Source organism: Rhipicephalus sanguineus, chromosome 11, assembly GCF_013339695.2.
Source record: "Rhipicephalus sanguineus isolate Rsan-2018 chromosome 11, BIME_Rsan_1.4, whole genome shotgun sequence".
NCBI classification, from domain to species: Eukaryota; Metazoa; Arthropoda; class Arachnida; order Ixodida; family Ixodidae; genus Rhipicephalus; species Rhipicephalus sanguineus.
Genome location: NC_051186.1, coordinates 70,632,569 through 70,645,679, shown reverse-complemented (window position 1 = coordinate 70,645,679; position 13,111 = coordinate 70,632,569). Strand labels below are relative to the sequence as shown.

Below are 13,111 nucleotides of genomic sequence, written 5' to 3'. Positions count from 1 at the left end.
CTAGGAAAGATGGCATTCAATTTTTAAATTTTTTTGATGAACAGTGTTCTTGCATGTTCAGATTTCCCACTTCTGTAAAAAGGAAGCTGTGTTCTGTTTAGATGGCCTGGACCTTGGTGACGGCCAAAGCGAGCTTGACAGCAGCCAGTGTGACCAAGACCTTGGAGAGGAAACCATCGTCGGTTCAAGCAGAGACGACGGCACGGTAGTGGCCTTAAGTGTTCAAGTGTGCTTGCTTGTGGGTGAACATGTTCAAGTGTGCTTGCTTGTGGGTGAACATGTGATGTGCTTCACATCTGAAAGAGCATTAGTCACTTGATAAGGATGCCTTGACCTGAGCATGCTTGCTATTTGTTTATATTATGCAGCTGTGTTCTTCCCTCTTTTTCGTTGATGCAGATTTATGCCGGGTGTGGAAGGTGGGTCGATAGGGAATGCTGGGACACTCTAATGAAATCGCCCACCGATTCGTGGTTTTGTCGCTCGGCAAGTCTCATTTATTGGACAACAGAGCAGATGAAGTGCCGGAGCGTGACGGGGGTGCTGTCCAACAAATCCATATCACTCGGAGTGAAAAAGCCGAAGCCTGCCCTGACCCCTGAGAAACTGAACTCCCTGAAAGGTATGGCAGTCTTGCGCCTTGGGTTGGATCAGCTGATGGGGATTTTGTTTATGCCATCATGTCCTTCTGACTAATGCAATCATAGATGGCAGCTTTTTTTGCAAGCACTATTACACTCAAACCTCATTATAAGAAGTCACATCTGCCATGAAAATAACTTCATTATATCAGAAAATTTGTTTTAAATGTTTATTTGTAACACTATCCATGACACTATTATTCCTCATTTACTTCGTTATAACCGATAATTCGTTATATCAGTGTTCATTATATCGAGGTTTGAGTGTATCTGGTTCTTGCTGCATTGTGTGACCCTTATTGGTGCAGACAGTATTGGCACCAGTTGAACATGCTTGTTTTTGAAGAGCACATGTCAAAGTTGCCAGAGACAATACTGTGATGCTTAAAACTCCAAAAAGACACAAGGACAGTGCTTGGGATGAATATGGCAAACGTATACATGCAGCCTTGACAGCTTGGCATGGCAAATTATGGGTACATTTGGTGTCTTCTGAATCGACTCGTATCAGTGGCATCCTTGGAATTTTGATTCCATACGAGTTCTGGCATAAAACATCACTTGATGTGCATGCTGGGGTTAGTTGCCAACACAGCATGCATCAATGCAAATTGATTTGGGAAAATTCTATGAAATATGACTTCAACAGTCATACTTTTTCTATCTGAAAACATACAAAATATTACTTCAGCAGATATTATAGCAATATTTTTATAATTTGAATGCTACCATTTTTTACATTACTTATTACATATGTGCAATTTTCCCAACTGTATTACTGCAGTCGAATTCTACACCTTCTCATAATGCATTTGTATTTTCCCTTCCACCTTTTTTTATCAATTTAACTTGGTATCTACCAACCTGCTCATTAGCAGTGAGAGTGCCGATGGCGCTAAGCAGCGTTTGCGTGCTGTCTTGTGGCGCAACGCGTTGGCGCCCTTGTCGCAACGTATAGTCAAAGCGTGTAGACTTGTCGTTGTCCTTGCCTAAACCAAGACATGCCTTAAAGTTGAATCTCTGCAAACCAATTGCTTTGTCCTTTCCTAACGCAAGTGAACCTGAGCTATCGCTCAAGAAACCTGGTTTAGCTGCATTCAACCATGGCAAAATTTTTTCTAGGGATGGCAGCATTTGTTTTAAACTTGTTATGCTTGTGTGTAATGTCTGTGTGTCACACACTGTGCTCTACTTTTTGCAGCTCTGTTCCGCATTTACATGGGGGACAGAACACCAGCAGATATTGCTGACAAAAGAATGAAGGATGTGCGCAAGCACTTGTGCCAGAAGCTTGGCGATGTTCAGCGAAAGGGTGCTTCATAAAAAACGCCGCCACTTCAAGGAAATCATGCAGAACATGGGTAAAATCGTTCAGAAAATGGTTATTTTCAGAGAGCTTGCAATAAATAAATCTTCAAAAAAAAATAAAATCACTGCAGTTGTGCTTACTAGTCAGCAAAGCTGAAACCAAAACCTCTAGTGGGTGGTGACGCCAGATTTTGAAGCTATAAAAAGCCTGCTATGGTCTTCCTCTGTATGTAATGACACTCAGCACGAAGTGTTAGACTTGGCAAACCTTTAGGATATATTTTAATTTGCTTTCAAAGTGTGCCTAAGTGATCATTCTCGTGATTGAGACCCATCGCTAGCGTGTCTGGCATCGGCGTAACTGTCTAGGAAGCGTAATGAAAGTCATGGTGATGTCAGAACACATTAGAGTGGTGTGTGATGAGCGGTTACCCACAGCTGTGCTTCACAGGGCAAGCCAAGAGGGCATCGGCTGCGAACCTACACTAATTTTTTCTCTGCATGTTGCCGAAGTGGCCAAACCTGCTTGCATTTTGCAAAGTGCTTCGCATTGTGACGCGAACCTGCAAAGGTGACATTAGAGAATTTTTGCTTGTTCGCACACTTCTTTGCTTTAGCATACCGGGTTACCGTAGCCGTAAATTTGAGAGGCCGGATAGGTGGTGCCACCTGGCAGTGCTAAGTAGAGTCACTGAAATATTTCTAGTGACTCTAGTGCTAAGATAAATCAGGCAAGCACAGAATAGTTTGTTGCAGAAAATTTATGTATTCTACTCCTCTGCTGGTGTAAATTCTCGGTGGTAGAATAGTTATCCTTTTTTAAACATTTTTTTTTTCCACGGTCACTCAGAGAAAACAAAGAAAGGTACCTGTAATTGTGGTTGCTCTAAGCATCGCAAAATGTCGATACCATCGTCTGGTAACCCGGTACTCCACAAACATCTCTGCATACACTGAAATATCGTACATGCTAATATTCTCTATCAGAGAATTTTAGCGAGTCTTGAAGGCATCCAGACGGTTACTTGCGCCTGTGTGCGAGCGCAGACGATGCAGCACTGCGTGCATCACAGCGTTATGGGCACACGTGTTCAGGCGTCCTACACAGTGACATCACTGTTCAACTCAACGCCCACTAACCAAAAGCCGTTAACATAAATTAGGCGATATAAATTATTTAGCGAGGATACATGAATCCTGGAGCGTGTATCATGCTTCCTGGAGCAATAAGAAACGTTTACAACAAAAAATGCGCAAGCCACACATTTGATGTCACCACCCCTTTAAGTATAAGAACTCATTACCACAAAGATGAACATGTAGTAGATGGGTGTATATAAGTGTAAACACTGTGGAGTGAACTTCAAGGGAGCCAAGAAATAGTTTGCTTAACTGAAAGTTCATTAAACTGATTATTCACACAAATATGAAAAAGCATAAGGCATAGCAAACATGGGCTAAAAAGTGTGCAATGCAATTTATGGAGTTGCTTCAATATATACGAAGTGCAAAACAGTTATGTTGCTGCTTGTCTCGTTTTGAAAAAGTTCGTAGTGGTCATTCGTAGTGGTGCTCTTAAAGCGCAGGAAAAAAATGAAGTTGTCCCTGTAGTTTATGCTCTTGTGCACTTCCTCTGGCACAGCGTGTTGCTGAGACATGAAGTCTCGCAACGTTCCAAGGTGTCCTGCAGCCTCGGCTAGAGTTCCAGGATTTGAACCTGCCTCTGCCATTGCATCTTTCTCGTCGCGCTCTTCTTCCTTAGGAACTGTGGAAACAGTTTCCAAATGTTATAGTTCCGCACAGGTAACGAGCTCATTGTCACGCTGCACAAAATCATCAACAATGTGGACGGGGGGCATTGGCTGCGCCAGCATTGCAGAGCGCAATACTTAGATGAACTAATTTCGAAAATTAGCCCGGGTGTACTGTTTAAGTTCAATTAAACAACATATATTTGCCATTAAGAGATTAGTTTGGAAGATTTTTGCATAGAATGCATGCAGTGATTCCACTTCTGCGCCAAAGTTTGCCAAATTGGATTTACTGCGTCATTGTGATAAAATCGATGTAAATTGAGCCAAACTACGTCATAGTCTCGGGTTTGGCGCTGTCTGTCACCGACAATAGCACCACCGGCGCGTCAGAACATGTGCAACTTGATCTTGGGGCCATTAAAGTCACAACCACGGATCAATAATTATTCCTCAGGAGAAACAGCGCTCACGCGTGCGTCCCGATTAAGCCACGACGCCACGCACGGTGCCCACGCAGCTTCTGTTGTGCGAGTCAGCTCAATGGCAAATGACGTTCTCCACAGAGGCTCGTGATTTCTAGGCCATTCGATGGCGATGAAGTGTGGTAGCGATTCATCTTGACGTCGTCTGTTCCAGAAATGCTACTGGTAGCTCGCTTCAAGCGCTGTGCAGCATGTAACTAGGGCATTATTCAGTAATAAGTGTACATGCGTGTCGCTAATATGTCTGTCATTTCTGTTTCTGGACATCTGGGAAAACTAGCAACGCCGAATTTTTTAGCTTCACCTCCATAGAAGAACACGTGAACAGTTAGAACGTGCTGATACTTCTCAAGAATACTTTCTCATGGACCGTCATTCAAAGGAGGTTTTTCGTTGTTCCATCTACCAGTACATCCGGGTGTTTATATATCGCGCTTGCGGTAAATACCCTTTAAAAGGCTCCTTCCCTTTCGAGCTTGTGAGTGCGAGGGTCCATATTTAAATTTTGCTTGCTCTTTTAAACGCTACGATCAATAATTAAAAAAAAATCAGTTTCGCTGAAAGGGTGAATGAATGCGATAGCAACAAATTTGAAAGTTATATGAAGTAAGGCTAGCAGCCAACTGTTTTGGATCCACTCTCGTGTAACTCTACAAAACGCTGGTTTAAGCGAATACGGCCGCTCCAAGGAGAAAATTCGGTTTTCGTGCTGTCTGTTGTCTCAGCATGAAGTAAGCAGTGAGGGCACAATGCGTATACGAGCCGCATACTGATGTTTGTCATGATGGCGACTGCACCCTTATGATCCAAGTTGGAGCTGATCACGTAGCGCAAAATTTACACTGGACAAGAGAGGGACGAAGACGAGCGCTTACTTGCAGAATTTTGCGCTACGTGATCAGTTATGCATTACCAACATGCCCAACTTCACACTCTTGTCAACTAAGTTGGAAGCTGCTGTTCGAGCGACGCAGGGCCTTTCAAGGCTTCAAGCTCCTTCGCCCTTCGAAGGACGGGCGGGGCGTTTCATCTCTGCTTGAGGAGCCATCAACGCCAGGCCTCGCACGCGGGGCGATGCCATCGCATGTGCCCTTCGTGCGCTCGTTCCATTTCTGCTTCAGCAGCGCTCGTCCCCAACGGGCGCGTTTTTACTAGCGCATAGAACATGTGATGCGCGGGGCGATGTTATTGATTTGGACTTTATACGGAACATGACGGCAATGGCAAAAGCCTGCCAAGAGTGTCCACATATAATTGCTATCGCAATAAAAGTGCTTCCTGGTTGAAGCAGCCGCAATTTCGTTTTAATATGCGCAGCTGTCAATAGCGGGCCCGTCGCTGACGGCCCTGGAGTCGGAAGGCCCACTGTGAAGCGGCCACGCTGAGTTACATGCTTGCGCCTCCCTTTCCATGGTCAAGGGACTGGCGATTGGCCCTGGAAACACGTGAACGGTGAAAACACGTTAACTGCTGACTAGCATTGACCAGGATGACCATGCAAAACTATTTAGCACAAGGCATAGAGATTACGCTGCGGAGGCCAGTTTGGTATGCAAGGCCAGGTTGTGAATGGGCCCATCAACGTTCAACCCACTGTGCAGAGTCGACCACGACACATTGATGACGACATCTTAATAGAGGTGATGAGTAGGTTTAACTGTCAAACCAGCTTACAGAGACCAAGCCTACGCCTATCCCCTTAAAGGGACCGACAACTGCCTAGAATATGAAATTAGTTGACTCCACTGATGTAAAGATTGTCCGTTGCACTGACTCAAACCAACCCTGTTTTTTTCGTGAGAGATGGATTTATATTTTTATTTCTTAATTGAAAGTCGCGAAAAATGACCTGTGGCGCCTCTGCAGCAAAAACATGAATGATCCGATAAAGACGGCCACGTGACCGTTGATTGCTGTACGCGGTCGACGATTTTTTTGTTAGTATTGAAATATTGTTCGTTTCTTTATATTAAAAGGTATTATTCCATAATAATGTACACATAGGCCTGCGTTAGTAGTATGTAAAGTCCCTAGATTTTTCCCTTTTACTTAAGTAGCGACAACTGGCTCCTTTCCCGGCCCTCACTCACGCGCAGCTGGCGTTCGACGCCATTTTCTTCCTAACTTGGACGATTTACAAAGCCATGCGCGTCTAAGTACATTAGCCACGCATCTTTCAGCGAACAATATGCTAACGCGACGTGCCTTTCTCCTCCCGTCAAACCCCTGCCATTAGTGAATGGGGGGTCGCGTTTCACCGGGTGCTGGAAAAGAGTTAGGAAGAACATGGCTACCGAAAACGAGCGTTAGCCAATGAGATTCGTCGACGGCGCTTCAATGGTTGTCGGTACTTAAGAAAGAACAGGGAAATATCTAGGGACTTTAGTAGTATGCATTAAAGTGGCGCTGCCGTCGCGTGACGTAATGATCCCATGCTCGTCAGCGTGTCTTGAGCAACATTTCAGCGTGCTCATGCAACCGTGCACGCAGTTTCCAGGTCGCTAAGATTTTGGAGCGATATAGTTTTGCTACCTGCACTTCGTCTCAGAAATGACGCGCTCTGGTGCTCGGTGCGGCCGTGCATATGCACAGCTACGTTTTCGATTACTTGGCTTGGCTCGTGTATCGAGAGAGTAACGACGCCGGGACAAGCCATCCATGACACACGCGCAGGCAACCTTTGGCGCAGGCGCACACAACGCTGTACAAATACCGGGAAGGCGTATAAAGCCACACATCTCATTGTAACAGCTTGCTATTTTCAAAAGTGGTTGGACAGCTCAAAATAAAGGTGGTTAAGCATAGTTACAGTAACTCCTGCGAAAGCAGAACAACGACAGCTTTCACAAGGGCTAGCGGCATCGCTATCAATTCACAGCGTTGCTGGAGCAAGCCTCCATGCGTGTTTGGAGCCTTTCAGATCGAAAAATACTGCGTATAAAATAACTACGTGCTTTTCGGATAAACCACTGCAGCTACAAACGCTACGAAGGGTGAGCTTCCTGTCGCGCCGTAAAAAACTGGGTCGAGAAAAATCAGTTGTCGGTCCCTTTAACGTTGGCTTCATTTCTAAACACAAGTGCATTGCTGTGAACACATTATTCCAGATCCAATATACGAAGGGTCTAGGATGTTTTTTTAAACTATTTTATTAATTTGCTCTGTCAATGAGGCGCCCGCTTGCACCCTTGACATTCCCGTTGCTTTTCCTTCCTTTTTCCTCCTAGGAACGTTGCTTTTCAAGTGGCCCAACCACTGTGGCAGAAATATAGCCGAGTGGTTACGACGCTCGCCTTCGGATCGTGGGTACGCGGGTTCGAATCTCGCCTGGCCAAGAATTTCTCTCTCTGTACTCGTTCTTTGCCCATCAGAGTTACTGCATTCCACGCCGGACAAATGGGCGCGTGTTCTGCAAGCGAAGCAGGGGACGGAGAGCGCGTGCTGTTTCATGATGATGATAATTTCTGCTGACGACCAACGGACTTACCCCGAGCTTATACAGCTCCGCTGTTCAGAAAAATGAATGAAACTATAGAGGCGTCACGAAGGGCGAGAAGAACGGGACATTAACGAGAAACAATGAATCGGTTTAGATCGAAATTGTGCTCTGAGAGCTCCCAATGTCGTTAATTTCGCCATCATAGGTTTATTAATGGAGGAGAAGATCAAGTTCAAAGTTTCGTTGTTAAATTTCGCGCCGAAATCACCCCGCGTGACGTCACGGATTTCAAAGTGTATTTATCGTATTTCGGCGCCATTGGCTCAACAAAATTACCCCAGACATGGTACCCCAGTCTATGGCCCCCTCAGAGGACAATGTGCTTCATTTTTACCGATTAGGAACTACGTAGTCCCTAGTAGGCGCCGTCAAAACATGTGACGTCACGGCGAATGGTGCAAAAACTTCAAGGTGGCGTCGCCACCCACATTTTGTTTTTGCGCGTTTTCTCGCTTAAATTACTAAGCGTCTTATAGCTGCAAGCGTGGTGTTTTTGGTATCGTGAAAGATTACTTAACTAATATGAGAAAAAAAAAACGTTTTGCTCTTTAGTGTCCCTTTAACACATAATATTGCGCGGCAGAAGCGTACAATCGTGCCAGCCGTCGTACCTTGTAAATTGCACAACGAGTGGGTGGTCTAAACGCCCAACCAGTATGAAGCGCTCCGGCATGGTTCAACAGCCTCAACAAAGCGCGCAGCAGAGTCACTCTGGTGTGGTGGCACTACTGCAGCGTGGTATATTACAGGGGTCAAAACTCACCTCAGCTAGTGGGCCGCAGTCGCAAAATTAAGTCGCACAAGGGCCGGGACTGGGAAGCAGGTTGGAGAGGATGGGGAGGGGGGATATTGAATAAAATTTCACCTAACGTCGCCATATGAAAGAACGCCTTTCCCGTATCTCACACATGGGTCACTTCTGAAGGGGCTTCGACATCAGGTTTCTAGAGACATATCGATACTCATCTCAACAATGACTAAAAATGGACGCCGATATTGAAACATAGGGCTTTTGTTCCACGGTGACGTTTCAACACATGGTGATCGCGCGGGATGCCTCGCGAAAAAAAAATACGCTTGAGACCAGTCCCGTTTCTGTAACTTACCCGAACAAAACATTATTAATCGCAATAGGTAAGAAAATAATGCGAGTGTCACTTAACGAGGTCACAAAACTCGTGATTTGGCTTCTTTGTTACAATCGATTTACAATCGTGTAAGTACGGCAGTCTCATGGTTATAATGTTTCATTTATTATTTGTTGTCACGCGTGTGTTAGCATGTGCCTCGGGAACATTCCGTCTTGAGTAGTGCGAATTCATTTCGGTATTAAAGAAGGACGGGTTTTCAGAATCTATTCAAGATAAGCTCAACATGTCCTTGCCTGTTCGTAAATGAGATCGCGCGGTTTCAATCTACAACATTTTTTTTTTTTCAAATGGACACTGCTCGCAACACTGACCGAAATTTATCGCCACCCATGAGCATTCTAGATCGTGGCCACCTTAATTCTAGACAGCTTCAAGGCTTCCGAAACTAATACATGCTTAAGATTACCACACAACGCGAGTCACCCAGAAAAGGAAGGAAGAAAATAATGTTTATTACGCTTGGAGAAGCTATTACGTGTCATCGAGGAATGTCGATGTCCTTCCACAAGTCCATGACGTCACTTCCTGCCGTCTTGATTCTGATGCGTTCCAGCATCCTCTGCACATGCACCGGGGAGAAAAGTCCCTTCCAGTCGCCCACAGCGCCCTTGCGGACAAACTCGCCAGTCATGGGCCTTTGGACCAGTTCTTCCAGGCTCGTTGCCGCTGGGAAATCTTGGGCTTTGGCGCACTCCACCTTTTGCTAAAAAGCATTTTTTTAAAATTAAACAGTACAAAGTGCATTGATTTCTCATTACCTCAATATTTCCCACTGGGATTCTTTGAATTGAGTAATTTGACTTATTGTAAAATTTTGATGCATTCAAAGCATATATTTTGTCGCAAAGTAATGCGTCATCATTCACGCGCTGCATTTAGACATTCTCTGCGTAGCGAAGTTAGGTCCAAATAAAATGCTTCAATCAAAATGAGCCAATTACTGTGTCACATATATATAAGAGACAAATCAAATGTACTCCTGGATACCGACAAAAGTAGGCCATATACGTTGTAACTGCAATATAACCTTGAGGCATTTTGGTGACATGAACACACTGCCAAAAAATTATTGGCAAAAAAGAAATTGTGCTTCTCTCACTCCCGTTTAATGTGGACATGGCTCCTTCAGAAAGAAAGAAACTCCACACACGCACGCACACACACACATTTATATATTTATTTTTGTTTATTTTATATATATATATATATATATATATCTATATATATATATATATATATATATGTATATATATATATATTTCCTGCTGTCGGCAAGTTATCTTTTCGTCCACTTTACTTCACACTTGCGTCCCAATTATCACGAATTACATCCCCTATACTTTCCTTGGCATTATTGTCTGTTAGTTTTCAGTAATATTGTGTCTAACTGAAGTAATTCGTTTTTGACGCAACGGGATATGACCGAAATACTTTTGTAAAAAGACGAAGAAAACTATCCTGGAATACAGTTACAGGAATACAGATAAAAGAATACAAATATACTGGAGTACTTCAGGTGCTGATGCTCGGCTAAGTGATCCTTTTAGTTGCAAGATAATATTGTGATTAATATTCCAGCGCATTGAAACTTGCCAGTCAAGCATATCGCTTGAATCGCTAGCGAACACCAGTGAACTAGAAAAAAGTAGGCATTTATTTTACACACAACATCGGTTCGACCTCAACACAAGACTTCCTTCCCTCTTGGAAACACGTGAGCTAAGTTCCGACAAAAAAGTAACGAGATACCCATGTCCTGTACTGAAGGAAAGCAGATGATTTTTTCAAGGGCTCGTTTATCTTTGTTAGACACAATATTAATGAGAACTAACAGACAATAACGCCAAGGAAGTACAGTGGGCGTTAACTGTAGTATTTAGAATATAATGTGAAGAAAGTAAAGTGGACGAAAGATGACTTGCCGCCGGCAGGGACCGAACCTGCGACCTTCGAATAACGCGTCCGATGCTCTACCACTGAGCTACGGCGGCTGGTCATCCTCCCGTCCACTTTCTGGGGTATATATGTTGATTTAAACCTAGGAGTGTTAGTCAGCGCCAATCGCAGCCATGGCGGCGAGTGTGGAACACTCTTTTCTTGCCTGTTGGCGTCACGTAGCACGTGATCTTTTTACGAGCTGCAGCTGACCCAATAATCCCTCGCATACTACCTGAAGGCATTAAGTCTGCCAGGACGAGACCCTCGCTATGAATGAAGGAAAGAGATGATTTTTTCAAGGGCTCGTTTATCTTTGTTAGACACAATATTAATGAGAACTAACAGACAATAACGCCAAGGAAAGTACAGGGGCGTTAACTGTAGTATTTAGAATATAAATGTGAAGAAAGTAAAGTGGACGAAAAGATGACTTGCCGCCGGCAGGGACCGAACCTGCGACCTTCGAATAACGCGTTCCGATGCTCTACCACTGAGCTACGGCGGCGGTCATCCTCCCGTCCACTTTCTGGGGTATATATGTTGATTTAAACCTAGGAGTGTTCGTCAGCGCCAATCGCAGCCATGGCGGCGAGTGTGGAACACTCTTTTCTTGCCTGTTGGCGTCACGTAGCACGTGATCTTTTTACGAGCTGGCAGCTGACCAATAATCCCTCGCATACTACCTGAAGGCATTAAGTCTGCCAGGACGAGACCCTCGCTATGAATGAAGGAAAGCAGATGATTTTTTCAAGGGCTCGTTTATCTTGTTAGACACAATATTAATGAGAACTAACAGACAATAACGCCAAGGAAAGTACAGGGGGCGTTAACTGTAGTATTTAGAATATAAATGTGAAGAAAGTAAAGTGGACGAAAAGATGACTTGCCGCCGGCAGGGACCGAACCTGCGACCTTCGAATAACGCGTCCGATGCTCTACCACTGAGCTACGGCGGCGGTCATCCTCCCGTCCACTTTCTGGGGTATATATGTTGATTTAAACCTAGGAGTGTTAGTCAGCGCCAATCGCAGCCATGGCGGCGAGTGTGGAACACTCTTTTCTTGCCTGTTGGCGTCACGTAGCACGTGATCTTTTTACGAGCTGGCAGCTGACCAATAATCCCTCGCATACTACCTGAAGGCATTAAGTCTGCCAGGACGAGACCCTCGCTATGAATGAAGGAAAGCAGATGATTTTTTCAAGGGCTCGTTTATCTTTGTTAGACACAATATTAATGAGAACTAACAGACAATAACGCCAAGGAAAGTACAGGGGGCGTTAACTGTAGTATTTAGAATATAAATGTGAAGAAAGTAAAGTGGACGAAAAGATGACTTGCCGCCGGCAGGGACCGAACCTGCGACCTTCGAATAACGCGTCCGATGCTCTACCACTGAGCTACGGCGGCGGTCATCCTCCCGTCCACTTTCTGGGGTATATATGTTGATTTAAACCTAGGAGTGTTAGTCAGCGCCAATCGCAGCCATGGCGGCGAGTGTGGAACACTCTTTTCTTGCCTGTTGGCGTCACGTAGCACGTGATCTTTTACGAGCTGGCAGCTGACCAATAATCCCTCGCATACTACCTGAAGGCATTAAGTCTGCCAGGACGAGACCCTCGCTATGAATGAAGGAAAGCAGATGATTTTTTCAAGGGCTCGTTTTATCTTTGTTAGACACAATATTAATGAGAACTAACAGACAATAACGCCAAGGAAAGTACAGGGGGCGTTAACTGTAGTATTTAGAATATAAATGTGAAGAAAGTAAAGTGGACGAAAAGATGACTTGCCGCCGGCAGGGACCGAACCTGCGACCTTCGAATAACCGCGTCCGATGCTCTACCACTGAGCTACGGCGGCGGTCATCCTCCCGTCCACTTTCTGGGGTATATATGTTGATTTAAACCTAGGAGTGTTAGTCAGCGCCAATCGCAGCCATGGCGGCGAGTGTGGAACACTCTTTTCTGCCTGTTGGCGTCACGTAGCACGTGATCTTTTTACGAGCTGGCAGCTGACCAATAATCCCTCGCATACTACCTGAAGGCATTAAGTCTGCCAGGACGAGACCCTCGCTATGAATGAAGGAAAGCAGATGATTTTTTCAAGGGCTCGTTTATCTTTGTTAGACACAATATTAATGAGAACTAACAGACAATAACGCCAAGGAAAGTACAGGGGGCGTTAACTGTAGTATTTAGAATATAAATGTGAAGAAAGTAAAGTGGACGAAAAGATGACTTGCCGCCGGCAGGGACCGAACCGGCGACCTTCGAATAACGCGTCCGATGCTCTACCACTGAGCTACGGCGGCGGGTCATCCCCCGTCCCACGTTCTGG

The 13,111-nt window shown here is 44.8% G+C and overlaps 1 non-coding gene across 1 annotated transcript; it reads right to left on the bottom strand.

The window, feature by feature from the left end:
• Window positions 1-12,561: 12,561 nt before the first annotated feature.
• Window positions 12,562-12,634, bottom strand: Trnap-cgg (transfer RNA proline (anticodon CGG)). Its single transcript has one exon. It is a non-coding gene; the product is annotated as a tRNA-Pro (tRNA).
• Window positions 12,635-13,111: the final 477 nt, after the last annotated feature.